At 35.9% G+C, this 25,684-nt stretch overlaps 1 long non-coding RNA gene across 1 annotated transcript in view; it reads right to left on the reverse strand.

Moving 5' to 3' along the window:
• The window catches only part of LOC131187430 (uncharacterized), a 58,955-nt gene extending 34,351 nt beyond the window's left edge, over positions 1-24,604 (reverse strand). Inside the window, exon 1 of the long non-coding RNA XR_009152548.1 lies at positions 24,538-24,604. This is a non-coding gene — a long non-coding RNA (uncharacterized LOC131187430). The remainder of the gene's footprint in view (positions 1-24,537) is intronic.
• Positions 24,605-25,684: the final 1,080 nt, after the last annotated feature.

Genomic DNA, 25,684 nt, shown 5'->3' on the forward strand with positions numbered 1-25,684 from the left:
TTCTGTTTTTATTTATTTATTAAATTTATATGTCCTCCCCCAAAGTGATTCCTTTTTAGCTTTTTTTTTGTCTGATATTGATTAAGGTATTGAGGAACTTTTGATGCAGTGAATTTAAAATCCCAAAGATGCTTTTTTTCCCCAAGAGGTAACCAGACTTTCTGTTTTTACTTCGAAGATGTTTCACTTCTCATCCAAGAAGCTTCTTCAAAGCTGAAGAGGTTTCTTGGATGAGAAGTGAAACGTCTTCAAAGAAAAACAAGAAAATCCAGTTGCTTCTTGAAAAAAAGCACCTTTGGGATAACCATGACCTGGATGACTGAGAAGCTCCATGGGCAGTGAATTCAAAACTTTGGCTACTATAACTGTGGAATAGCTGATCTGAGACTTTCTCCTAACTCCCATTGCCAAGAAAACTTCTGGCACTAGCTTTGCACTCTTGGAATTAATTGTGGAAAGAGATTTCTCTGGAATCCTGATTCTCTGTGGCCATTGATCTAAGAGTTAGAGCTACTCCTCACTGCATCTTTATTTAGTGACATAAATAGGATTTTTGAAACTAGAACTATTGAGTTTGTTTGCTTTTTTCCCAAATTTTAAAAATAAAACTAAAACAAGCTGAAGCATAAAAATGGTATGGGGAAAACAAACCTGAGGCTCCTAAAAATGTCAAAAGTTTATTTAAATCTGGTAATTATCTATGGCATGTTTTGCCTTTGTGACATGTCACTAGTCTAAAATCATGCCTTTTAAACTTCTGGGCTTCTTATATAATGCATGCACACTGCATGAGAGAGGAACAATATGACCAAAATAGCAATCCTCATTCTGATTTTATTAATTAAGCTCACAATTGTGATTGATTTTGTGCAAGAGGAAGTTTAAATACCGTACATTTTTAAAATGGGTTTCAAAAGATAACCTAACTCACCTTAATTCTAGTATTTTAGAATAGAATTTATTGGCCAAGTGTGATTGGATACACAAGGAATTTGTTTTGGTGCATATGCTCTCAGTCTACATAGACTGAAAAAAAAAGTTAGAAAAAAGGGAATTAGAAATAACCAAATTTGATACATGCTCAAAGCAAGTCTGTTTTAAATAGAGTCAGATAAGTATTAAGATAAAATTTGGGTTCTAGAAATTCATCACACACAATGTTGTGTGGTAACTGGTTTTATTAAGACAAGAATATTTGCATGTGTATAAATGAAGATTTTTTTTTAATAACAGCAATAAAAAGCAAGCATAAGTGTAATTATTAATTTTTAGGAATACACTGAAAGCAATTTAAAAGTAAACAATTAAGACATCCAAAGCTGCTATGGAGCAACAGTAGCAAAAATATATGGTTTAGAAGTAGAATATTCCAACCTTTCTACCTTAAATATCAAACTCCCTGGCAAATAACATTTAAATGTAAATCTGATTTTCAATATCTTCTGTAATATTAGAAAATTAAGAAAATATTTCTCAAGCTCAGGTCAGGTGGGAAAATTTAAACCAGCATAGCTGGCTGCAAAATTCTGGGAGTTGAAGTCCACAAGTCTTAAAGCTGCCAAGTCTGAAGACCTCTGATTTAAACTGTACCTTAGAACTTCAGGCTTTTTGTTAATTATATTTACTCTAAATTGTGAAACTCTGAGCTTCCTCTCTTTTGGGAAAAGTTATAGGAACCCTCAAATTAGTTCTACTATACTGTTGCAACCTATAATAGGTTTGTATGGAGATTTTAAGAAGCCAACATGATCTGGGGAAAATATTTGAGACAGTATTACATTTAATAAATTTTTAAAATTAAAGAGAAATGGGCTTTGTCTCAGGAAAATACAGCTGAACTTCTACAGTAAGGGTAAATATAAAACAACAGTTATATCAACATACTTTTATCAGGATTCAAAAAGGCTATTTCAAATCTGATTTAGTTCTTGTACTGAAATCCCAAATTTTCCCTTTTAAAAAGAGAAAGGTACTGATTATTTATTTTAAATTGAATTTTAAATGGCCCTATATAGGCCTTTATCCTTGGAATAGTGTACATCTATTGCCTAAGTAATATGATATTAAATGGAAAAGAAAAGAAAAAAAAAGAATTATGAAAATAGTAGATATATAGTGATATTGAAAAAATGCCCTTATGGTGAAAAATCAGACTGAATTATTTGAAACTTTTTGCAAGTAGATTCTATAGTAGTATTCATGCAGCATTATTTAAAATGTTATGAGCTGTTTTTGGAAATGAATGAGCATTTCTTCAAAAGGACAATTAGCAACAGGATATTCCACTGGTTTTTTTTTTAAGGAAAAAAAATGATTTTTTCGGCTTTGTAAAAAAATATCCTGTAGACTTTTTATTTCCAAATATGTTTCAGTGATACCCTTTTTAAAAAAAAAAATAGAGAAAATTAAAATCTGCATAATTTAAACAAAAGGTTGTATTGGTTGTGTTGATGAACACCATCTTTCCATGGCCTTGCATAGATGCATAGATACATAGATTCAACAGTCATTGAACTTTTTTAAAAAAAAAAATATTCTTCAAATATCTTCTAAATAGCACTCTGATGGTTTCATTTCCCTCCCTTCCTGGAAATATAATTTTCAAACCTTTTGAAGTCCTGATCATATTTTTAAACATACATAGGTTTCCTGTATTATATCTGATTATCTGGAAAATTTATTGTTACATCTCTTTCAATTTACAGAAGATATTCGAGACAGTATTTCACAGTATGTGATGGAAAAAAATGTAGACAGATTACAGGTAAACTCTGTATTGCTATTATTTAAATATTTCTTGATTTGAAAAAAAAATAGTTGTACGATAATTCTTTAATTTTAAATTCACTGCTTTTATGATATTAAGCTATGCAAATCTGTTTCATTTTTTGTAAAATGTTTCAGCATTTTTCAAACCAGTTAAGGATGATAAAATTGTTATATATGCATCACAAGTAAGTGAAACAATCTAATGTAAGTTAAAAAGAGCTTAGCACCCTGAAACTGTGTTTATGTAAGTCAAATTTATTTCAGAATACAAACATTTAAGTGGAATGTAGCTTTAGATTGTAGAAAAACGAATTATAAACATAATTCTTAACAATAAAGATGTGTTACAATTTTTCAATAGATTACTTCGAGCAGCAACACTATCTACCAGTCGTGTTTCCTATGTAACTTTTAATGACATGGATATATGCAATGTCTCTTTTGCAATTTTTATTAATTTCTATCGGATCTGTGTGTAGAAAATTCCTAGCAAGTTGAATAGTTTTAAAACAAATTCATTGAAAATTGGTTATGATGTAATGATTTCAATTTGCTGTGTTTGATGACAGTACTATTCCATAAAAGCAAATTTTACAATACAGAATTTAGCTTATATAAAAAATTATTGTATTATAAATTTAGCATTCCCAACTTGTTTAATATAACAGATTATTTTGTGCCATATTTAACAGTCTGGGATAAGTAGTTGAGAGTAGAATGCTTTGTTGCACCTGAGTACCGTAGCTGATTATATACTATAGGTTATTTATTCTATTCTGATAATAAAATATTCTGACTACTAGCATTTGAAGTTTATGGATAGTTATATTAGGAAAATAAATCTCAAATAGAAGGCCATATTGTTCCAATACAAAAAAACAGAAAACAAGGCATTTTTAAAAAGATAATGCACGATTTAAAAATAGTTCCTGTAAAATACATTCTAAAATATATTAGAAAGAGTAATTAGTGGTCTCCGTTACATTATTGAAGAAACAAAAAGAATTCTAGCTGAAAATATTGTTGTGAAATCCTATCAATATACCTTACCAAATTTTTCACTCTTCTTTTTCACTTCCATTTTTAAACTATCTTGACAATGAAATTACTTGTACTTTTAAAGTGCATATTATGTTTCTTTCCCCTTTTACATGCAAAAATCATATGAAGTCTTTGCTCTCTTATATGTGAAACTTTGGAAAAAATATAATAGGAGTGTACAGCTGTGTTAAAGCCTTTAATTTTAAACTATTATATTAGTAAGAATAAAATTAACTAAATACTAATATCAAGATATTTTAGTGTTTTTTTAAAAACTCATACTCGTACATGAGAAGTCCATCCATATATTGGACAGATGTATGTCCCAAGAGAGAGAGATATTTTATGGATATATATTGAATATGGTATAACTAAGTCTCTGATGTTTCTGATTTATTTACAGTTCTTGTGTTCTGTGGTCCTGTTCATCACTTCAACCCATATATTAAAATGAAAAAATGTATATTACTCTGTTTAAAAGTAAAAAAACAGAAACAAAAAATGTGCTATACATCTCTAGTTTTTGAAAGGGCTTTTTAAAAAAACAGAGATACTGAAATCTTTCCTGTATATAACCAAAGAACTACTGCCCAAAAAATTATGGTAAATAAATGTACCGCTGTTATTTGACCAAAAACTTGCATTGGCTTTGGAGATTATATTACATATTAACAGTGTGATAAAAAAAGAAATTTGGATTTTTGGGGGATTATGTATTAGTTTGGAAAAAAACACTGCTTTAAAACTGAAAGCATAATAGAAATGTTTTATTTTTCTTAGATGCATGGCAGCACTTTGTGAAAGAAAGAAAGAAGGAAGGAAGGAAGGAAGAAAGGAAGGAAGGAAGGAAGGAAGGAAAGAAAGAAAAAGAAAGAAAGAAAGAGAAAGAAAGAAAGAGAAAGAAAGAAAGAAAAAACTATTCTGCTTTGCTTTGCTTTCATGGACTAAAATAAATGATAAATAGAAGAAAAAGCTACATTGACAGTAAGTAAATATGTTTCAACTTCTAGTACAAAATTAAGTATTGCGTGAAACAGATTGATTTGAAATGTTTGGATTTGTTTTAGAAAGCATTGACCAATCACTTCTTATGTAACTATGATATTAGGCAACTAAAAGTCAAGAAAAACTCTAGACCTATAATAGTGAATATTGCAGCACAAACTATAATAACTGGAATGGCTCTTTTGAAGGTCAATGATATTTTATTGATAATAAAAATAAGAAATATATTTTTCAAAAAAGTAAATGCCCTTTATAGTTACAATTGTTAAGGCCACTCTATAAAGATCTGCTTCATGACCTATTTCATTTCTTTTAAAATACATAGTTTCAGGTTGCACTTTTTGTTGTTTATAAAACTAATTTGTTGGCTTATCTAATACAAAAGTCTGAAAAACAGTAGAAACCCTACAAATATTTGGAATATATAATTCTCTGTTGTACAGAGAAATAATTTCTTTGAGATTATTTTTTTAAAATCTTTATTTTTGCTATATTGGAGGATAAAATATTCTGAATCTGAAAAAGAAAGTTGGCTACTTTAAAAATTGCTATTGTGATCAGCAATTAAGAACTATAAATTCCTTCTATTTCTCCAAGGTGCACAGAAGGATTATGTATAAAAAGTTTCTGATATTTGCAGGAAAAAAATAAGAAAAATACAAACCATTCAGATTAAACTGTTGATGATTGCAGTTCTATTTATTATTTGCTAATATTTATTGCTAATATTATTATTTGTGAGCAATGATATACCTATATTCTTTGCTTAAAATTCTCAGGGATTTCTTTGGAAGTCCTGTTCGGGGGGGGGGAGGAGTGAGAGATGCATGCGCGCGTCTTGGATTCCGGCAGGTGAATGATTTTAAGGTATCTTCCCGTGCCAGCTGCTGGCACTGAGAGGAAAGGACAAAGTACAGTAGATAAAATGGACCGTGGAGTTTGGTGGCAGAAAGTTAGCTGCGGGTAATAAAAGGGTTAACCAGGACGGAGAGCAGGTGCAATATGGGAGTTGTAGGCTGTCAGGATGCTGGGAGATGTCGTAAAATCCTCTCGCTTCCTCTTGCAATGGCTGCCTGCTGACGGGACTGAGAGCGTTATTCTCTCTTAATAAAAGCTCGTTTTTCACAAATCCCAGGGCAGCAAAGTGTGCACAACTAAAATGATACAGGTCTCAGGACAGGTCGCAATTAATTAAGTAGCAAAGTGGGTTGGAAGAAAGACAGACATTTATTTTTGTTTCGTTTACCAGGTTTTCATCCTTGTGGGTATTTCTTCTTCTTCTTCGTGTTGGCTTTGCGCGTTATTTATCGGCGTATAAATATATCGATTAGTCGCGTTCCCCTTTTTCCTTTCCAGTCTGCGCTGCTTGGAATTTCGCGATTGGAGCGAATCAATTGAGTGGGATTATTAATGTGTCTTCTGTATCTTTCCAATGTGGCCTCATTGCGGTGTTTTTGGATGCTGCATTGTACTAATTTGGATTTACAATTTGTTGGTATTTGTTAGTAAATGGGCATTCTCTGTACCGTAGCAATCTTTGAAGCCTGGCTTAGATTTAGAAAAGACATGATCGGCCATACAGCATTAGATAAGATATGAACGACGAATGCTTAAGAGTGGTTAGTTTCACTTGAGATACGAAGCCTCAGAACCTAGAAAAAGCTAGGAAGAAATATTTTCCTTCAGGAGGCTTTTTCCCCTGAAAAACTGGATCTTTTTTAGGTTGTTCTTCTTATTTTACATCATTTGTGAAATGTTTAAGAGGTAAAGAAAATTAGCCTAAATTTAAAAATGCTCAAATCAAAAATTAAATGTAAAAGCGTAGATTCTTAGTCAGTGCAGGAATACCTATTTTCAAATAAAAAATACTAAAATTTAAAATGATTTTTTAAAAAGAAACAAGTACTAGAAGCTGTTTATAGGGTTAATAGTTTAAATTTAGAAAATAAAATTGGCTAGACGAATCTCTTAAAACGGGTGTCAAACTCACATCGTCACGATGTCGTCATGTGACGTATCAAGACTTTTTCCCTTCCGCTAATCCGGACATGGGCATGGCCAGTGCACGACACATCTGGCCCACGGACCTGGAGTTTGACAGCCCTGCCTTAAGATATACCAGTTGGAGCTTACAAAGGCCTTCCTGGTTACATCTGTATAAAGTAGGGAAATGGCTTTGTATCAGAAGAATTAAAACTAATACAACTGTTTCAATTTCCCTGCAAATTTCCAATTTTTTGAAATTCAAGTCCTTTTATTTCAGATGAAGTTCAAAGCATCAAAGTGTGGTTCATGGATGCCTAGGGTGCCTCCTCAAACCCTCTCATGCTCTGCAAGATCAAAATTATTTTCTAGGTTCTTGAAAAATAACACAATATAAAAATGCCATCAAATAATTATGAGAAGCAGTATGGCGGCAAATATGTCAATTTTAATTTTGCACATGGTAAATATCAGTAACTATAACCCATACAAACAAAAACTCTTTGGGGTTCCTACATAATTTTTAAAGGGGGGGAGGCGTTGTGAGAGACAAATGTTTAAGATATTGCTCTAAGTTATTGACACCTGTTGTGATACAAGTAGCTGTCTAAAAAACAGGAGTTTCCCTCTTTTATATTTCCAGTTGTTCCAGTAAGGCCAGTATATCAAATTAGTGGATGTAGAAAGAAAGCAGAATCTGAATTGCAAATAGTCCATCCTGATGGAAGGCATTTAAAATTACATATAACACAATAGCACTAAATTAAGACTTAACTTGAATTCAGGACATACTTACTGACTCGGGACATTTTACTAAGGCATGATGGTCGCTCTAGTGAAGGATATAGGAAGCATTAGCTAGAGCAATTATAAAAGCTAAAAGGCCAAAATATTCAGATAAAAAGCAACTTCACTGGCCTTCCAAAGAAGAAACCTAAATATTTGGCAATGATCATATTCTTAATGTAGGGCCTAAAAATGCTTTCTGTAACTTTTAAGAAGAAAAAAATAGGATAAAGCTATTTTAATCGGAACACGATAAAATAAAGCGGCACCGGATGAGTTTCTTTTGGAAAGATATTCCATACACTTAAAAACCTTCACTAAAAAAAAAAAAGAATTTTATGAGGTTGTTGCCACGTGTCTCCCCTCTGCTGGCAGACATCATTATGTTTGCTTAAATTTATAACAACAGGCAAACCTCCAACTACTAAATGCCAAGTCATAAGTACAGATAGTCCTCGTGATCATGTGATTTACATTTGGATGCTTGAAAATGTTCTTATTTATGACAGTTGCAGTTTCCCAGGGTTATGTGATCCCCTTTTGCAACCTTCTGACAAGCAAAGTGAATGGAGAAGCCAGATTCACTTAACAACCATGTTACTAATTTAACAAGTGCAGTGGTTCACTTAACAACCGTGGTAAGAAAAGTCGTAAAATGGGGCCAAGCTCACTTAACAGATTTCTCAATTAGCACAGCATAAATTTTGGGCTCAATTGTGGTCGTAAATTGAGGACTACCTGTAGATTCATACCTGTGTTTCTGGTATCCCTGCAGTAGGTAAATGCCATGCATAGTTTGCAGTTAAAAAAAAGAATCCTCATTTTTTACAAGAGACAATAATTGTCCTCATATAAGTGCCAGTTCCTACAATTTGAGAAATCACTCAGCTTTATTTCTAACAAGGAGAGAAAGGTCAACGCAAGCATAATTCACTCAGGTTGAGAGTCTGGTATTATTTTCTATTAGCATAAAACCATCCTAAACTCACATCAGCGTGGATATTTTCTCCTTTTCTACAAAGATGTCCGACGCCAGCTGCAGGGATTGAAGCTGTTGCTTTGCTTCCTAAGGAAGCCAATTTGTTCAGTGAAATCATATGCGCTCATTGCCGAATAAAACTCTCTTTCTTCTCATTTGTCTACATCACAGCTGTCCTGTTCGTCCTTTTCCATTCCCCTAGTTGGCAGACTTAAAAATCATAAAGCCATATGGTATCTCAGGACTTAGTCTTGTTTTCTGGCACTAGTTAATTCATTGATGCTTTCAAGTGGTGAAAAATCTTTCTAAGGTGATTAGCAGCTTTACATATTCCTGATGAAAGAAAGATAAAGTTGAGTGCCATCATGATACGCTCTAAATCCTTTGCAAATCAATATCATCTAGTTATTGAAAGAAAGGAAGAGTCAGATAAATTGTTGTAGAACATACAGTACAATATCCAAAAGTATATCTTTACTGCTACTTAATGAAACTGGTTCCTCATAATACGAATAATATATACACTGTAATGATCTAAGCTCTTAAATCACAGAAATTTTTCCAGGGATATCTTGCTCAAGAAATTATGGAGTATTGGTACATTTTCTTTTGTGCGAGATATTCACTTCAAGTAACTCTGCATTATTTTCAGTTATTACATGCAAATTTTTTAATGATTGGCTGTTTCCAAGAAATAATCTCCCAAATTGGTTTAATATACTAGATTATCATCAGTAAGGATGGGCCAAATGTTTTAGCCTGAGAAATGGTTGTTCAAAATCTTCTGCTGAAAGAAAAAATGTGTATTTCAATATGTATTGTTCCAGTTCAAGTTGGATCAAATACTTGTCCTAAGAAATGAAACAAAATTTGACTGTTTCAAGCAGCCTTCTTCCAAATACACTTAGATTAGGCTGTTGTTTAGGGATTTTAACTAAATTTTTGGGGTGGTTTTTTGCTAACTTTTTCTAGTTTAACCAATTAACTAATAAAGCAACAGAGGCCTGCTGGTTTGGAGGTTTTCAATGACAAAAGCAGAATTGTGCATTATGATACAAGTACTAGCATTTTGCTATGTGTGGATAATAGCATGTTTCTCCAAAAATAAGACTCTGTCTTATATTTTTTTGAACTCTGAAATAAGCGCTTGGCCTTATTGCCATGCACTCAAAAGCCCAATTGGGTTTATTATCAGGGGATGTCTTATTTGGGGGGAAACAGGGTATGATAATGTAAGTTTAATAAAAGTGAAACTTTCATCACCCCGCTTCCTTCTTCCTGAGCTGCACTAAACCCAGTTTAGACTGGGTGAAAAATTTTGAGAAGTTTAAATACAAGGCAGGCAGGAGACCACTCACAGTTGCATATGATGAAGATGGAAGGGTTCATGTGGGCAGATGAGTATTTACTTATTTAATTTATTTATCACATTTTAAAACTGCCCATTTCTCTCACAGAGGGAGGTGATATGTGTGTTGTGTTCTTTTTTTGCTTGCAGCTAATGCAGAAATGTATGGATGTAAGTACATCTGTCTTTCACCAACAAGCATTCTAATGCTGCTGAGTTGTCCAAATGTCTATTTCCCTAGTACATTGTTAGTAATCCTCATTTAGTGACGGCCTTGTTTAGTGACTGTCTGCAATAATGAAAAAGTAACTTTGCTAACCATCCTCATATTCACAGTTTTTGCAGGCCTGTAAATCGAAAGAAAGCTGAAGTAAGATCATAAGCACAGTAACAGTTTTGCTTAATACCCAAGTTGCCAGTCCCAGGTTTTTTGGGTTTTTTTGCATTTATATCCCGCCCTGCTCCGAAGACTCAGGGCGGCTTACACTATGTCAAGCAACAGTCTTCATCCATTTGTATATTATATACAAAGTCAATTTATTGCCCCCAACAATCTGGGTCCTCATTTTACCTATCTTATAAAGGATGGAAGGCTGAGTCAACCTTGGGCCTGGTGGGACTTGAACCTGCAGTAAATGCAGGCAGCTGCTGTTAATAACAGGCATTAGCCTGTTGAGCCACTAGAGGCCTCTGTTGTGCTTGCTGAACAAGGACTATCTTGTTAAACTTTGATTTGCACATACACTTTGTACATGCTGTTGTGGCCTATTGATATCAAGCTTCAGGATGCATTTAAAAATACAAAGAAGTTATGTTGTTGTGAAGATGTGTTCTATTATGTCATGATTTGGTAGGGCAGCAGAAATCTGGACACGACTAAGCAGCGTAAAGAGTTTGTGTCTTCTATCTCTTTGAAGCTGCCTGGTGGTCCTCTGGATTTTTGCAGACTAAATGTGGTAGCATCTGAGTGATATTCATATAGTCTTATGGTCTTTTTTATTGTTTCAGCCAGCAGCCTTCTGTATATGCATAGCAAAGGAACAAAGAACAGCAGAGTTGCTTTCTCCTGGGCTTCTGGACTTTTTTCTACAAGGATTAAAGAAGGAAAAGGATACCAACTCTGCTTGACCTTGTTAAGTAGTAAGTGATGAGTCAGTAGACACAGAAAAATTGGTCAAAGAAACTTTTTAAAAGTTAAATCTTACAAAGGATGTATGTGGAGATTCTCAGTCATATAGGTCATGGTTGTTTCAAAGGTGCTTTTTCAAAAGGCAACTGGACTGTTTTTTTCCTTGAGGAAGAAGAAAACGTTTTGCTTCTCATCCAAGTAGTTGCATCAATTTTGGCAGGATGATGGTGATGGTGGTTGGAAGGGTCATATTTCTTAGCAGGCATCTTGGTCTTAGCACTCTCCCTGAGAGCTCTTGGGGTTTATTGATGCTCTCAGGGTCACTTGTATCAGAATGCAAATGGGGTGGAATCTTTTTGGGACTGCTGAAAACAGGACAGGTGGTGTCTTATTCCTTCTCCTCTGTTGAGAGATGGCTGCTCAATGTTAACATAAATGGCCTCTTTTACTCCTCTTTCAAACCAATGGTCCTCTCTATCCAGAATGTGGACTTTGCTGTCCTCAAAAGAGTAACCGTTGTCTTTCACACACAGATGAACTGCTGAATCTTGTCCTAATGGGTTTGGTCTCCTATGTAGTCCCATGTGTTTGTGAAGTGGTTGTCTTGTCTCACCAATGTACAGATCTCATTGCATTGTTCAATTTGTAACTGGATGTTGTATGGGGTAGACTAGCTTGTGCCTTAGCGTATTCTTGGGTTTAAGGTGTGCACGTATGCTGTGTTGGTTGAGAAACAAGCTTTTCAGATATTCCTGCAATGTATGGAATGACAACATTGCTTTGTTTGTTGTCCTTTTTCTTTGTCTGTTGTGGAGGAGCTCCTGCTGGTTCTTTTTCTGTATTTGATGAATGCCCAGTTGGGATAGCCACAAGTTCTGAGGGTTTCCGTGATGTGTTTTAGTTCTTTTTCTTTTCACTCTTAACTGTTGGCAAACTTTCCGCCCTGTGGTGTAGGGTTCTGATCAATTCCATTTGGTGCTCCAGTGGGTGGTGAGAATCAAAATGTAGATACTGATCCCTGTGTGGGGGTTAACATTAACATTTGAAATTAAGGTTGAAATTTATAGAAAATCCCCACAAAGAGATCAATATTTACATAAAAGACAAAAGTCAGTCCTATGAAGACAGCAAAGTCCACATTCTGGCTAGAAAGGACCGCTGGTTTGAAAGAGGGGTAAAAGAGGCCATTTATGTTACCATTGAGCAGCCCTCTCTCAACAGAGAGGGAGGGATAAGACGCCACCTATCTACAACACAGTCCTTTCAGAAGTTCCAAGAAGATTCCACCCTCCATTTGCACTCTGATACAGATGATCTGAGAGCACAGATAAACCCCCAAGTGGCCTCAAGAGCTCTCAGGGCAGGGATGAAATGCTCCCGGTTCGGACTGGATCGGCCGATCTGGAAGTGATGGCAGCAGGTGGTTTGAAGAATCGGTAGCAAAAATTCCTGCCGCCCCCACCCATGCCCAGCTGAGCCACACAATAGTCACAGCCTTTTTTTTTACTTTTAAAAGCATATTTTTACAACCTATTCAGCCAAATAGGTTGTAAAAATGCTTTTAAAAGTAAAAAAAAAAGGTCTAACAATCCCAGCTGAGTTGCCTGATTGTCAGAGGCCTTTTTTTTTACTTTTAAAATATTTTTTTTACAACCTATTCGGCCAAATAGGTTGTAAAAAAAATGCTTTTAAAAGTAAAAAAAAAGATTGCGTGCCACAGCTGATCACCCCCCTGCGCGCTGTTCTACTTACCCCATGCCTCCTTTTGGCATGCACTGCACGCATGTACACCTCGCATTTGGTGCATGGTGCGTATGGGGCATGCACACGCAGCGCACATGCACAGCCAGCGAACCGGTAGTAAACCGGTTCAGATTTCACCACTGTCTCAGGGAGAGTACTAATGACCAGATGATTGCAAAGAAATATAATTCTTCCATTCACACAAACATCCTAATCCCCTCCATAGCCCCCACCATCCAACCAGAATTGATGAAGCTTCTTAGATGAGAAGGAAAAAAAACACAGTCCAGTTGTCTTTTGAAAAAGCATCTTTGAGGCTTATAAAGATATGTGCTAATTGAAAAGAATACCAAACAGATTGTCTATTTTCTTTTTCTGTAACTGAATGCGCCAGAGGTTTATTAAAATTGAAAAGACTTCTATCAGTATTCTTTATTGAGAAAAGGATTCAGTTTTTATAATAATTCTATTATTTATAATTCTACCTTATACCAAGTCTTTAAGAGATGAAATCAGTTGAATTCCAGTGGTTTCCAATGGTTGTTAAAAGGTTTTTTTAAAACGTTAAAGATTTGGCTGAATTTTCTGCAGTTCATGTGATAGATAGCATTCAATATCCCAACTAACTTTGTGGCTTTTGAGTAAGAAAGGAACCAGCAGATGGTCCCGAGATAATACTGTTTCTATTAGCCAGATCTCCTGAAATAATTCCCCTTTCAACAGTACATTCCAAACCATTTCAGGTTTTAGTCTATCAATTTTTCTGCAAGCTTTGCTTCCCTATCTTTGGACATGAAGATTGAAAAACGTCCAAAAAAAACGAGTTCCTGAAGAAAGAGGCCTAGGTGAGAGAAGCTCGCATTCTTGTCAATTCACAATTAAATTACTGGAATGCATTCTATATAGGATTTCCCAGAAGTTGCAGTTGATATAAAAAGCAACAATCTGCTTTTTGGCTGGTAGGAGCTACTATTTGTGTATAGTGTAGTTGCTGTCAGCTCTCCCTGATTAATGTCCCAAAGGTGCTTTTTCAAGAGGCAGCTGAACTTTCTGGTTTTTCTTTGAAGACGTTTCAAAAAAGAGATGAAGAAGCTTCTTGGTTGAGAAGTGAAACGTCTTGAAAGAAAAACCAGAAAGTCCAGTTGCCTCTTGAAAAAGCACCTTTGGGATAGCCATGACCTGGATGACTGAGAATCTCCATTGACTCCCTGGTTACTGATGGTCTTCTAGATACAGTTCAAAATACAGATTTCAACCAACAGAACCTTGTGTGACGATGCAGAAGCATTTACAGAACTGGACTGTCTGCTTTAAGTAGTAACTGGGGTATAAATTCTGTTTCAAAATACAGTATATATAATCTTCTATTTAAACCAAAGTAACAAATGCGAACATGTACTAAAGAAAAGACAAGAATTAGAAAAGGAACATGGGAGATTTGGAGGGTCATGGATCTCAGTTATGATCCCAGTCGTATCAAACAGTCTTCCTCTGGAAATCCAGCAGTACCCTGTCTTCTGACCTTCAGGAAACCAATTACTGAAAAGAACTGTTAATGTTTTAAAGTGTCAAAGTGGAATGCTAAACTTAGCCCATCTGCCCATTTGCAAAAATTCCATCAATCAGGTACAAAAGGCCAAATTGTTTGGATCCAAACATATACTACGCCAATACATTATGACATCCAGTTCTTGGAAAGAACTTGCTGTGAATGAAGGTCCACACCAGCTAAAGAACTGTCAGCTGTGAATTTATTTGTTGTGTAGGTCAGAGGTCTCCAACCTTGGTTCCTTTAAGACTTGTGGACTTCAACTCCCAGAGTTCCTCAGCCAGCTTTGCTGGTGTAGGTAATGCAACGATACCTTTAACAACATCAAACAGCGACATCTGCCTTTCTCAGGTCCTTGGGATGGACTCAATAGGTAGATCAAAATACCAAATCCAGTCTAAACATTCAGCTGACTGCGCAGTAAACTATAATAACCATATTAATTAGATATTTTTAGGGAATTATGTTGTTTTATTTTTGTTGCATATTACTATGAGTCATTTAGGACAGGGGTCCAAGCCGCCAAGCTGCAGACTGGTACCAGTCCGTGGTCTATTAGGAACTGACCTTGAAAATGGCAAGTGAGTGAGCAAAGCTTCATCTGCACTTGCGCAGGATCTAGGTTGCGCACAAAACCCCACCCCATCCCAGTCTGTGGAAGAATTGTCTCCCACAAAACAGGTCCCTAGTGCCAGAAAGGTTGGATCACGGAGTTAGGAAGTATGATAGTTAAAGATACATATTCATTTCAGATTTCATTTGAATCAGAGTTAGACTTTAATTCTGCCACCTCATCCTCTTCGCAATTAATCTGGTGGAATGTGCATTTTCTTTGAAAAAGGCTGAATAAATGAATAACAATTCTTTTCTTTATTACATTTCTTGATATGTATCAGCTGCTGTATATTTTGAAGATGCACAATTAAGCCTTTTTTCTTATCCATCCTTTGCCAGATTAAGTTTATTCTCTACAGTTCTATATGTTATCTATATGTTACTTTAGTGGCTTATCTTTCTTTAACTTACATGTGTCCTTTTATTATTTCAAGCTCTTATGCAAACAGGTTTGGGCCTCTGCTTGTATGTTCTTCCAACATAGCAAAACAGGACCAGTTTTGGTAGAAAGGACCAGGGGAAGAAGCCATAAACTAGAACCAAGTTTGAAAAATGAACCAGATTTGGCTGAGGGAGAAAAAATATCCTCCAATATATCTATTTGGGAGAGGACATTGGAAAAGGATTAAGAGTACTTGTGACTACATGGGCACAGAATCATCTTAAGGCAGAAGAAAGTTTTGAAACACCAAAGAATTAGCCTACCTCTGCAATATTTCTAGGAGACAAAGCGTATTAAACAACAGGTATCATGGATAGTGCACAGTACATCCTGAAAGCAAAAGAACTAATGAATGTCAAGGAAAGCTATGACCTCATAAATTTACAATCTCATAAACTCAATACAGAAATTGGACAATCAATTCAAGATAATCTTCACCAATCTAACCCGAACAGACAAATAACAAAAGAAGAAAGTTGCATATGAAAAGCTATGGACCAGACTTTCTGACTTCTATATAAAGCCTTAAAATTATACATATCTAACATAACTGCATCCCTGTAAGAACCCAACATACAATTTGGTCAACAAATTCAGACATCCCAAAGATGGGACCAAATATTCCATTAATTGACCTTTACGGCGCCTCATGAAAAGTGAAGAATTAATAACTGAAGAAGATGAAATCATTTGATGCCATTGTGTTCTTCATATCCAGCGACTCAAAACAGGCGGAAGAATCTATTGCACCACTCCTATATAGCACACCAACCCCTAACAAGTAATACAAATATTGAAATTCCAAGATTTATTGAACTTATAGGCATGTGCCTTCTCACATGCTTGCAGTTTGACATATAGAATAGAATAGAATAGAATAGAATAGAATAGAATAGAATAGAATAGAATAGAATAGAATTTTATTGGCCAAGTGTGATTGGACACACAAGGAATTTGTCTTGGTGCATATGCTGTCAGTGTACATAAAAGAAAAGATACGTTCATCAAGGTACAACATTTACAACACAATTGATGGTCAATATATCAATATAAATCATAAGGATTGCCAGCAACAAGTTATAGTCATACAGTCATAAGTGGAAAGAGATTGGTGATGGGAACTATGAAACAATTAATAGTAGTGCAGATTCAGTAAATAGTCTGACAGTGTTGAGGGAATTATTTGTTTAGCAGAGTGATGGCCTTCGGGAAAAAACTGTTCTTGTGTCTAGTTGTTCTGGTGTGCAGTGCTCTATAGCGTCGTTTTGAGGGTAGGAGTTGAAACAGTTTATGTCCAGGATGCGAGGGATCTGCAAATATTTTCACGGCCCTCTTCTTGATTCGTGCAGTATACAGGTCCTCAATGGAAGGCAGGTTGGTAGCAATTATTTTTTCTGCAGTTCTAATTATCCTCTGAAGTCTGTGTTTTTCTTGTTGGGTTGCAGAACCGAACCAGACAGTTATAGAGGTGCAAATGACAGACTCAATAATTCCTCTGTAGAATTGGATCAGCAGCTCCTTGGGCAGTTTGAGCTTACTGAGTTGGCGCAGAAAGAACATTGTATATAAGTATACAAACATGGTGAACCATCAGTGGAATCAACCATCTCCAGATTCTTAGTAGAAATAGTGATACAATGTCTAGAAGTAGCAATATTCTTATGCATATCATTGATTTATTATATGGACATTTTGTCATAATCAAGAAAGAACAATTAAACAATACACACAAGACAATCCATTAACATCTTTGATAGAATCAAATTCACAACCATAAAATAGAACAATAACAAACTACCCTTCCTGGAAGTTACCATCAGCAAAGAAAACAATGACAAATTTCCAATCCAGATGCATAAAGCAACACATGCTAATCAAGTATTCAGCTACAACAACAATCAAATGGCACACAGTAAAAACCATATTCAGACAAGCAAAATTGCTAATATTAACTACCCAGGACTACAAAAAATATAAAAAGATTATATAACTTTCCAATGGAGTGGGATCTTCACAATCAACTATTAGCCCTGCAAGGTAGATCAAACCATAAAATCACTTTCATAGGATGTCTACAGTTTTTATTGAGATTGACTATAGTAACAAAAACTTACAAGTCTGATTTTGCTGTACTGCCCTTCTTATAGTTCAGAGAATTAGAAAGTTATTTGTTTCAAATGTTATCTATATGAAATGTTTTAGCCTTTTGTGCCTTAGGAATAAAGTCTGTATATCATTATCTTCTTTATTCTCTACACAACCATAGCAGAACCATCATAATCCACAAAAAAAAAAACCTTCCATACATCAAAATATTTTAAAAACTACCAATGGGTTGGTCAACCCCTCGGTATTACCCATAAAGCAACAAATTCCATCCAAAGATCTTAAGATCCTTTGAGCAAATCCAAAGACCAAGTAATCAAAAAAGGCAAAAAGGACTCCTTTACAATGTACGATATAAAGACAGCAAAAATAAATATGTATGAGAAACATGTCAAAGATTGACAGAACGCATTCATGGAAAGACACTTTATAATGTTAGTTAGTGCCACTTTATAATGCCTTGGTAAGGCCACACTTGGAATACTGCATTCAGTTTTGGTCACCGCGATGTAAAAAAGATGCTGAGACTCTAGAAAGATTGCAGAGAAGAGCAACAACTAAGGGACTGGAGGCTAAAACATATGAAGAACGGTTGCAGGAACTGGGTATGTCTAGTTTAATGAAAAGAAGGACTAGGGGAGACATGATAGCTGTGTTCCAATATCTCAGGGGTTGCCACAAAGAAGAGGGAGTCGGGCTGTTCTCTAAAGCACCTGAGGATAGAACAAGAAGCAATGGGTGGAAACTAATCAAGGAGAGAAGCAACTTAGAACTAAGGAGGAACTTCCTGACAGTTAGAACAATCGATAAGTGGAACATACAGGCCAGCTTAAAAGAATAAAGGAAAGATGCCAAGAGATGTCAACCCATTTCATATTAAATCCTTATATTCTGGCATTATGTCTGAGTCAGAATGTTGCAGAAGGTGCAGAGTGCTCAGTAGTATCTAGATATATAGATATTTATTAATTAGTCTTAAGAACATATAAAAAAATAAAACAAAAATAAAACATAGGATTCTAATTAAAACAGATAAAAAAATACAGTAATAAAGTACATATTGTTGTGGCTCCAGCCACCACCACCCCGGGGCTGGCCCCCTGCCAGAGAGTGACTCAGAGAGTGAGGGGGAAGGGCTGTCAGGGTTCCCCTCCACAGGGCCGGCCTCTCTGGCTCAGCTCCAGGAGCCAGAGGCAGGCCAGGTGGAGGAAGTAACGAGGCTTCTGTCTCCTGTATCTCCCCCCGCCCAGGCAATGCTCCCAGACCCAGCTGTGGACAATCAGTCCTGGTTAGATCCCAGGTTTCATAGACAAGAGAGGCAGGAACAACAGAAGCAGGGGTGGGGCAGGCCTAGAAAATGCTGAGTCACGGAGCCACACCCCAGAGGGTATAAAAGCAGGAGGGGCTGTTATACTACTTCGTGACGAACAAATCAACTGACTGGAGAAAACTTGAGCTGAACTATTTGACTGAGCATTTGGCTTGGAGTGCTGTTTGTTCCTGACTTCCTGGTTGACACGCCAGCATCGAGAAAGATAAAAGAAAACCTTGGCAGATGCTCGCTGGTTTACTGCCAGAGCTGATAGCTGCCGTGGACTAAATTGCCGGCTAATTGAGTCATTTCATGTGCCTCCCGGACTGAGATGGGGGGACAGAACACATATGTAATAAATATAAAGAATCAGCAAACAGATAAATACAGGATATCCCAATCTATTTGATATAACAGGTTCTTATTCAACAGTCTTAATTATAAACTTAATGATTCTGTTCTCAATGTATACAGAGCCCAGGAAGAAATAGGATAATCTATGATTAAGTCTGTGGTGGCACAGTGCGCCATGGTGGTACAGTGGTTAAAATGCAGTACTGCTGGTTACTTCTGCTGGCTGCCAGCAGTCTGGCAGTTTGATTCTCACCAACTTAATCCTTCCATCCTTCCGAGGTCAGTAAAATGAGGACTCAGATTGTTGGGGGCAACATGCTGACACTTAGAGAGGTTTGTAAAGCACTGTGAAGTGGTATATAAGTCTAAGTGCTATTGCTATGATTCGGATCCTAGAGTGCTGCTCTTTCAAGTAGGGATTTTAATTATCTAAACCTAAGGCGGACAATCAAACCAAATATGAACAACGTCTTTGAGGGCTGGGGCACTACATGTACACATCTTCTAAGACAGGGGTGTCCAAACTTGGTCCCTTTAAGACTTGTGGACTTCAACTCCCAGAGTCCCTCAGCCAGCAAAGCTGGCTGAGGAACTCTGGGAGTTGAAGTCCACAAGTCTTAAAGGGACCAAGTTTGGACACCCCTGTTCTAAGATATGGCAGGTGGTGGAAGCTCACATATTTAGTCATGGAATCCAACAATTCAAATATTGCTCCAGAATAGGCCCTTCTCCTCACTTCAGTGGTAGGTCCCTTATAGGCTTTGTCTTCAATAGCCTACCTTTTTGTCTCTTAATTTTTGTGGACAGTTATGTTACATTTTTAATTCTTTCTCTAGTTGTTTTATGCCAATTTCTTTTCCTTTCTATTTTCAGTCTCTCAAATAGTCGGTATAGTTTTTAAAAATTAATTTTACTGTCTACTTGCTCTAGATTGTTTAAGGATCTTAATATTCTTGACTGTTTAAAATCAATTTCCCATTCTTACTAGTCCAATTAAGCACCATAGTGTTGATGCTAAACTTAGAATTTGTATCACTCGGTTTAGAGCCTAGTCTTTCTGTTGTAAATGAAGGTTTATCTCCTGGGATTGCTTCTTAGCTAGAATCATTTTAGGGCTGCTTCTGTTGTTACATTCAATCAGATAAGTCCCAATTAAGGGAATATCACTATTCCAGTTCTTGGTCACATTGTTAATGTTGGCCTCTTAGCTTTTCAATATGTTACAAATTAGAAATAAATTGGATTCTAGTAGTTGTTGATTAGTGGGAAGTAGTAGTACTAAATCATTCTCAGTGGAATTGGTTCAGTTGTTATTGGCTTCCAGGACATTATCTGATGAAATTTTTGGCGTATTATCAAAAGTATGAGAAAGTTATGACAAGTTCACCAAAGTTCAGGACCAGAAAGTTCAACCAAGCTTAGAGGCTAAAGTACACCCAGTTGTCTTTGGTTCTGTGAAATAGCAACACAGAGGCCTATTGTCCATTCTTTTGGTATGGTAGTTCCAAACATCTCATTATATGAGGCTAAAATTGGGCTAGAAAAGAAGTGTATTATAAGTGGCTGGCTCAGGCATTTACCATGGAAGGAGACTATAGACAATGTACACAAATCTGAAAATCATCTTCTTTAATGCTGTTCCTTTGGTTATACAAAGTAGAAAGCAATAATAATGCATTTACTTTCATTTACTAAAACATATTTTCCTGGATTACTTATTGAAAGTGTTAAGTGTTTATGGTATTTCCCTTGTGTCAGACATCAAGTGCGTAAGTATTGTACTTGCATGATGATGTGATCACATATTTGCTGTGATTGCATCCTTTGTGTGATTGCATACTTCCTGTGATTCCATCATTGCATTTTGAGATCACTGCAATTTGTTACAGATGCCACGTCTTGGCTTCTTTCTAGTGTTTTTAAAGTACCCTTCTCTCTTTAATTAATTGCAATTTTTGAAATCATTAGGCTTACTGCACAATCTTTTTTAAAATATATATATACATAACACTGCAACATGACCTTTTAAAGCCTTTTAAATAAATAAATAAATAAATCTCATTTTTTTCATGGTTTTAAAAGGAAAATACTATCAAACTTCCTGGCTGAAACTCAATCTAACAAAGTCCACCCATGTGCTCAACTATACATGGCTACATAAGAATCTTTACTGTATTAAAAAAAAAACCACACGTTTTGAACAGATGATTGCCTTCTGACAACGTATACTTCTTTCATATAACCACTTGTGATGTCTTCCTTTGGCAGCTCCCCAGATTCCTCCTCTGATATCAGCTCAGGGGAAGATGAGCCCATACCTGGCACATCAGAAACTGAGTTGATTGATTGTCTCTGAACAGCCATTCAGAAGAGATTTGGAGGAGGCTTTAGCTGGAGGAAGCTTGCAATGGCAGACGCCCGGTGAAGAGAAGGAAGAAATGCCTTCTGCACCTGATCCAAAAACACATAGGATAGAGAAAAGGCAGGAGCAGCGGAGATCACCTTGATTACTAGAAAAGAGAAAGCCCCGCCTGTCTTGATAAGCTGCACTGGAAAGATTGCTATTTATCACAGCAGACAGAGGGAGGTGTTGCTGGGAACGCGTTTGTTTTCTAGCTCTGTGTTTTTGGTCGTCATGTTTCATGCTTCACTCTGGATTGACACTGTGTTTGGAATTGATTCATACCTTGGAGACTCTGAACTTTTCTTGCTTTGTGAGCTCTCTTGTGTGTGGATTTAAGTTTGTTTGGTGGAATTATTTTGTTTGAGCAACTTTCAATGACTTTGTGGATTATTGGACAATTGCTCTGTGGACTAATCTTGGCCTGATTGTGGCTGGATTTAATTGGGACAGTTCTGAGTTTTGGTGAAGGGAATTACTGAGGAATATTAATAAACTCACTAAATCACAGTTATGTGTGTAAGTGAGAATGAGCGGAGCAGTACACCACTGCATTTTAAATATGACAGTTGTTTTCCTAGCTTTCCACATCTTAATAGACATCTCACTCTGTATTTCTCATGCTTGATGTTAAGATAGCAATTAACTGTTCACATAGTCAGCATTCTTGTCCCCAAAAATCCTAACTACCAACGTAATTCCCATGCATAATAATGCAGACAACTAATTTGTTTGCTGTTTCCTCAGCACAACATAAATCCTTGCTTCATCCTTAAGCAGCTGAACTCCTGCTTGCAAGAAAACAGAGGAAAATGAAGTTGGTGGTGAAATCTGTCAAACCTGCTGCTCAATTTAAAAAAAAAATACATCTATGGGTGAACTGCAAATATATATATGAAGGAAGTGCAAAAATATATATATGAGGGAGATGTACTTATTTATAGTATGTTTTGTACAAGAGAAAAGCCATGGTGGTAATAGTGATTAGAATGCAGTATTGCAGGCTAACTCTGTCCACAGCCACGGATTCAATCCTGACTGGTATGAAGGTTGATTCAGCCTTTCTAGACTGACTTTGCCTCAGAAAATTTATCTTGAGACTGTCCAAAGGGGAGAAAGATTTGAATTTCTTTCTAAATTCTGATTGGACATAGAAACCATAATGCAATTACAGCTAGCATATACGCAAGAGGGGTCTAATACAATCACAATAAAAAAGGGCAAGTTTATTAAAAATCAGGGGGTTGCTTAAAAAGACTGAAAGGGAGAGAACCAAATCTCGTCTTAATGCCAGAGGGTTATTTAAAATCACAATAACCAAGGTTCAGTTAGAAGGTATTCCGCAATGTAAGAAGGGGTCAAGCTGTTTGGTTCTCTATTAGTATCCATTAAAGTATAAAATCAAAGGTTTTCTTAAGAAAATGGAAAGCTTGCATTAAGAAAAAATGTGGTAATGTAAGACAAAACAGAAAATGCATAAGATATAAATAATGTGTGTGTGTATGTATATAATGAATTATGGTACAAACACAATCTATTTTCAATAATGAACACAATAGAAAAGCAAGTCAACAAGCACCACATGTGGTGTGATGGCTCCTGGTCATCAGTTGATAAACAGTCTAGAGGGTTAGCTGGTTCTGCTAGACCAGGGATATCAAGGTCTGGGTGTTAAATCTGGCTCACAGGGTGCTTAGATCTGGCCCGCAAGGGAAACAGCGAAGGACTGGCCCACGGTGCCTCTGCCATCAAAAATGGAGCTTGGGAGAGGCGCATGAACTCTGTTTTCATTGGCAGAGGGCTGTAGGAGGCCGTAGTCACCAAAAATGGAGCTATGGAGTCCATTTTCTCTGGCAGAGCACTTGAGCCACCATAGGTGTCCCTGACATGAGTGACATTAAATTGGCCACACTCACCTGCCACTTCGACCCCCACCCCCCAGGGTCAAACATAACCCTGATGCAGGTTTATGAAATCAAGTTTGACACCCCTTGCTAGACAGTCAGGAAGGCTGCTTAAAGTGACTACAAGAGCCAGCAATGTTAAAGAAATAGTCAGTTGAAAAAAACCAAAAAATCATGAATGCTATTTTAAGTTAAACCCTAAAATGAGATGAATTCAAAACAAAATGTTTAGTATTTGGAAAAAATAAGTACCCAGACTTATTTATGATATAAATGAAATCAATGGATCAATAATGATTTATCTGTAGATCAAAAGCTGTTAGTGATGTTGAATTAAAAACAAACAAACCAGAAAAACTAGCAGAATACTAATAGTATTGATAAAAATATGAATGAAACTGGAGATCATTGCATGAACAGAATATTTGAAGAGCAACATCAGATATTACCAAGAGTGACAACAAAAGGTGATTGAAGACAACAGGTGATTGAAGACATAAAAACATTGAACAAAAATGATGAATGCCAGCTTTTTGGCAAATAGATAGAAATAAAAAAATAAACATATAGTAACTCAAAATCATAAGAAATAATTGAAAAGAACTATTAAAATATGTTAAGTTGGCAGCAGACGATATTTTAACAAACACATTGGCTAAAACCAATCAATTAATTTATACTACAGCAGCATTGGTAACATCATAATAGGGATTTAAAGCAAAAGCTAATTTGACTGGCAAGAAAGATCAATAAGTTATGACTGATACCAGTGACTTGAAAATATTAAAGCAAAATATATTTTTAAAAATAATATGAAAATAATATGAAAAAGACAGTGTAGCAGTTAAAGGTACCAGGCTAGAAACTGGGAGACTGAGTTCTAGTCCTTCTATCAGTACAAAACCAACTGAGTAACTTGGGGCCAGTAATACTATCAGCTCCTAGGAAGCAGGCAATGGTAAACCACTTCAAAAATTTGCCAAGAAAACTGTAGGGACTAATCCAGGTGATCACTAGAAGTCATAACTGATTCAAAGGCAGAAAAACAAAATTTTACAGAAAATACATTACCTTGATATTAAGACAAGTAAGGAAGAACAACTAAAAGAGTCGTGGCTTGCTTCAAAGCAAATTAATCAATACAAAGGTAAGATAATAGAGCCGTGGTGGCACAGTGGTTAGAATGCAGTACTGCAGGCTACTTCTGCTAACTGCTAGCTGCAAGCAGTTCAGCAGTTTGAATCTCACCGACTCAAGGTTGACTCAGGCTTCCATCCTTCCAAGGTAGGCAAAATGAGGACCCAGATTGTTGGGGGCAATATGTTGGCACTGCATAGAGAGGTCTGTAAAGCACTGTGAAGCGGTATATATGTCTAAGTGCTATTGCTGTTGCTCTAAATCAATTTTGACATAATCAGCAGATTCAAACAAACTAACTTTTGTTTGCATTACTGGGAAATACCGCAAATATATCGCTTGCCCTAAAAAAGATGACCTATTAGAATTTTGGAAGGCAAAAGTACATAATAAAGATGCAAAATTGATAAAATATTTCAAAAATTGGTTAGTCAAATGGACAATATGATCATAATATCAGAAATGATTAAAAATAAGGAAAGAAAAGTACCAAAGTGTACCAGCAAAAGGCACACAAAATGGATTTTGACTCAAATATCTGATGACTCCTTATGAAAGACTAGAAACTTGCTTTAATGAATTATTATAAATTTGAAAAACTAAAGAATAGATAACATACTTAGATCATTCAGGGCTGACAGGTCTATTAAGCAATATTCTCTCCTGATTAGCTCCAAATACTAACTGAGAAACCAATGAATTAATAAGTGCCCTGCACAGATCACACAGGACTATTCTTATGTTTCCAATCCAAGAAGATATTACAATATTCATCCATTTTTGCCATATTATTAAAATTTAATGTTTTATCATCAATCTCATATTAATTATAATTTTAACATGGTATTAAAAATTAAAAATGCCAAGTTCCTTTCTTAACAGGCAAGTATTATCAGTAGCTCTATTACTAAAGACAGGTGATTGCTACACAGGTGGCTGGGAAAGAATTTTATTTACTCACCTATTAAAGTATTACAGAATATGCTACTACTTAAAAGATGAAAGATATGAGTAATAGGCGTATGCAAATTACATCTTGCAACCAATATGTTAAAGGGTAATGGCAGATATAATGACTCTG

Source organism: Ahaetulla prasina, chromosome 1 (assembly GCF_028640845.1).
Source record: "Ahaetulla prasina isolate Xishuangbanna chromosome 1, ASM2864084v1, whole genome shotgun sequence".
NCBI lineage: Eukaryota > Metazoa > Chordata > Lepidosauria > Squamata > Colubridae > Ahaetulla > Ahaetulla prasina.